The sequence below is a fragment of the Podarcis gaigeae genome (genome assembly GCF_964106915.1).
Source record: "Podarcis gaigeae genome assembly, chromosome: 9".
NCBI classification, from domain to species: Eukaryota; Metazoa; Chordata; class Lepidosauria; order Squamata; family Lacertidae; genus Podarcis; species Podarcis gaigeae.
Window position 1 is genome coordinate 41,020,564 of NC_139685.1, and position 4,458 is coordinate 41,025,021.

A 4,458-nucleotide genomic window follows, 5' to 3' on the forward strand; every position below is an offset into this window, starting at 1 on the left:
TACAACTTACACCAGTAGAGCAATGACTGGATGCTACTAAATCATCCATCCCTGGAAGCATTACTTTGCATATTGGGGACCCTTTCTGTACCATTATGACATCACATTTTCAACTACATTAGAGTAGGAAATCATAAATGACATATATTGCAAAAGATGAGTGGCAGCCTGGATATCAGCGCAGAAAACATTACCAAGCTATATAGAAGTTCAATCAATAGTATGAAATTGAAGAAAAATATTCAGGACCTAACAAAAGCAAGACAAAACAAAAAGTATGATCTAAAATATGACACCCCCCCAAAAAAGGACAAGTACAAATATTCCATTTTTTTCCAAAAAATAATAATAACAATAAATGGAAAATGAAAGATGAAGAAGAAAATAGAAAATCAAAGCAGAATTAGCAAGAGGCGAAGGGAAAGTGATCTTCATGTGGAGAAGGTTGGGACAGCTCCAGACCTTGTGAGGAAGACCTATAAATGCTAATCCTTGAGACACTATACCCAAAGTATAACTGTGAACATCATGTGGTTGTAACCTGAGACAATAAATCAGACCTAACAGAGAGGGAATTGTTTTATAGACCAGCTGTCTCACCATGACTTCAAAAGATGAGAGTAATGAGCCGGCATATGAAATGCTTGTGAGAGCATCCATAAACTATGATGAGTGGTTTATGCCTTGATCCCTGAATTCTCTTCCCTAAAGGTCAGCTCACATGACCTTTCAGTCTATGGAGTGAATGCAAGTACTTGCAAATCAACTTGGAAGTGGAAGAGACATGGTAAAAGTGCAAAGGCATTATCTAGGAAGTCCTCAGTTCAATTTTTACCATAGCTATGAACTCCTTAGGTGATTCTATCTCTAAACCTCAGGCCCAAACTTAAGAACAGGGATTTTAAGTTTGACTTACCTTAAAAGATTATTGTAAGGTAGGGTTGCCATATTTCAAAAAGTAAAAAACTAGGACACCCCAAGCAGAGTTTTTTCCTTATTTATTATATCTATATCATCTAGATCTACAGTATATATGGCTTCTTTTCTGAGCTGGCAGGGGTCAATCATCCAACTACAGCTATTAGGGCTAGGGGCTGAGAGTACCCAGTCTAGATCAACCATATTCCTAAGAGGCTCCAGGAGTCTTCCCTCAATATCTTGGTGTTGTAGTTGGGGCTCACCTTGTCATTGTCAGCTGTTCATTTACTGTCTAGAAATAAAGGTCAAAAGACCACTGTGACCCTTGGCTGGCTGTTAGGTCGTCCTGGATTGCATTCAATGTAGTGCTACAGCTAAGCTGAAGATTTCCCCCCTGCTGTGCATCCCCTAAATCTGCATAGGGCAGTGATGGCCAAACTTGGCCCTTCAGCTGTTTCTGGACTACAACTCCCATCATCCCTAGCTAACAGGATGGAATTGTAGTCCCAAAAGAGCTGGAGGACTAAGTTTGGCCATCACTAGCATAGGGGAAGAAGAGATGTCCAACTGTATGTGCAATTGTTTTGTTGAATACCACCTCCTGGCTTGTCTCTATTGGGGGCTAGCTCAGTGTCCCTCATTGGCCCTAACTCTCTGCCTGGGTCTTCACATTGTCAGCTACCATTGTTGGAATCACTAGGGTCATAGTTCATTTTGGGGTAAATATAGAAGAAATCACAGATTGGAGTGAGCCATTTCCTTTCCTGTTGAAGCGCTATTTTCTTGAAATGTAGAATTTATATAATTGGCATTAATTTATTCATTGGATTTATGTTTTATTCCTACCTAATTAATATATTCCATATGATGGTAGCAGAAACTCCAGTCACAGGATGAAGTGAATTATGTTTCCTTGACCACATCATACTTTGTTTATACTTTCATGAGTGATGCTTACTTTAGCAATGCCCACATTCCGGGGATTAAAGGAATTAAATGAGATTCTCTTCTGATTAGCCATGTCTTGCAGAGTGGCCACTTACACATCATCAAAAAAGAGGAACATCAGAGGGCACAAAATTGCAGAAGAAGAAGAAGAAGAGTTTGGATTTGATATCCCGCCTTTCACTTCCCTTCAGGAGTCTCAAAGCGGCTAACAACCTCCTTTCCCTTCCTCCCCCACAACAAACACTCTGTGAGGTGAGTGGGGCTGAGAGACTTCACAGAAGTGTGACTGGCCCAAGGTCACCCAGCAGCTGCATGTGGAGGAGTGGAGACACGAACCCGGTTCCCCAGATTATGTGACTGCCGCTCTTAACCACTACACCACACTGCATATACTATTTTTAATCTATAGAAATAATTACTCAAATCATTTTGCGTGGAAAACAAAGGAAGGGTCACTGGCTGAACTGTACTGAGCGCCTGCCGTTTGACATTGTTCTTCAGAGGAATTTTAAAAGTAAGTAAATACTTGGTGAATGTTCTTTATCTTCTTGAATATATCTGAGAGTGGCCTTTAGACCCCAGATCTCTTGTCTCCTCTCCAGATATGAAACAGCAGCCCTGGTTGGTTTGGGCTTCAGCTCTGCAGTCTGAATAGGAAGTGCAAGAGAAAAGCACCCCATACATATTGATCGATGCCAGGGTCCTCTGGCAAAATAATAGCCAATTAAAACTCTGGGTCACTGGACCTATAATTCATCTACTGAAATTGATTTGTAGACTTAGCCCAGTTCATCTAGTGGTGACAACAGCAGAGCATGGAATCTTTGAGGAGGTTTGCCTCTTATCAGGATGGAGGTAAACATACGCTGGAGTGTTGTCTCCATCATACCCTGCTTTTGAGTTAAGCACATTTGAATAGCCAGTGCCGTAGAGAGAGTTCTGATATGCTTAGTCCTGAGGTTCATTAAAGTCAAACAGCATGTATTTATTGCAGGGGTAGTTTAATTCCATTCCTGTCTGTTGCCTTGTGTTACAGGAATTGCCTTATCTTCTGCGCAAAGGAAGCATTTCACTGCCGTGACTCAGCAAGATTCCAAGAGCAAATAAATTTTGTGATGACTTCAAGCCAGTGAAAAGTATGCTTGCAAGATGTAAAGGGGAAACAAGGAAGTGATAGAACATATCACTCCATTCCCTCAGTGTATAAATGCATCTGCATCCCTGAAAAAGATGCTGTAGCCACAGCATGATCGAAATTTCAAAGTGTTGATCTAGTGAATAAACACTTATCCATCTATGATAGCTGCCTATGTGGTGTTACTCTCATTTCTATTAAAGGCAGTAAATGTGTGTTATAATTTACACACTATTATCCAACAAGTAAATTACTGTCCTCAAGGAGGCTCCTGGGTAATGGATCAGAGGATCTGTGTAGTAACAAAATTTAATTTGTTTAATACCAAACTGTAGAAACAAATTGGAATAGGCATACCTTGAAAAGATACACTACTTTGCACCTCCTAAACATTTATACCAAGGGCTGTTTAGTTTATGTCTGAGCACAGAAAAGAAGGAATGTATTTGCAACAAGATGAAACCTAGCCAAGCCAGCTTCCTTTCTTTTGCTGCAGAGGTCAAGCTAGACATTAACATCAGAGAGCCATGACCAGATCTCCCTTAGTTTATTTAAAACTTAAAACAACCAGGGAAAGAGGAATCAAACTGGTGTTGATGTGTTGGGGGAGGCAGACTTAACTCTTCTGTCACAGACCATTTTCTTGATCTAAACTGCCCTCCTCTCAAAACTGTTGTTTACCTCAGATGGAAAATATAGAAGTTGCCTGCTTTGTATGATAACTAGCATAGCAAATGTTTTTAACAAATATTCTTTTTAGTTTAACAGAAGAATTGTCTTAAAAATCTTCACTTCTGAATCACCCAGTCTTCCTTTCATCTGGAAATCTTAAATTTTGATTCACTTTTCTGGAAAATGACCAAATGGATGCAAAGGATGCAGACCTCTTTACCTATATGAAAGCAAATGATGTTAACTCAACTACTAAATACTGAATTGTAAAAAGTGTAGAATTGTAGAGTAAAAGTGAAATTCCCCCATACAGTCAGACCACATTTGCGTTGAATGGCACCTTTAAAATAAGATATACTCTTATCCTAGCAAAACAGGTTCAATGATTTGCAAATTACTATTGTATTCCAGACCCCATCTAATTAATTGAAACTTAAAGTCATCACATCCTTTTAAAGGATGCCATTTTTCTGGCATTAAAACATCTGTCATCTTGTCATGGTTAGGAACATTTTTTTTCTTAATGGTCAACTTGTCATAGTTAATTAGTTTTTAGACATATGAGCAGTCATAAACCAATGTGACTTTGAAAACCCTGTTTCCAAATAACTATAACATCAAACACTACAGGAGGAAAGAAGACATGTGATTGAGTCTTTTGTAGAGTCCTGATGTTTTATGGTAGTGATAGCCCACTACAGCTACTCAAACATGACACCAATAGAGCGAATAGGTCATTCTGTTTGGGATCAGGAATGGTCTTGTTTTCCTTGTGCTTTTTACAT

At 39.3% G+C, this 4,458-nt stretch overlaps 1 long non-coding RNA gene across 1 annotated transcript; it reads left to right on the forward strand.

Annotated features, from left to right (window-relative positions):
- The first annotated feature begins 2,301 nt into the window (after positions 1-2,301).
- Positions 2,302-3,168, forward strand: LOC310852619. Its single transcript, XR_014568326.1, has 2 exons — positions 2,302-2,380; positions 2,903-3,168. It is a non-coding gene; the product is annotated as an uncharacterized lncRNA (long non-coding RNA).
- Positions 3,169-4,458: the final 1,290 nt, after the last annotated feature.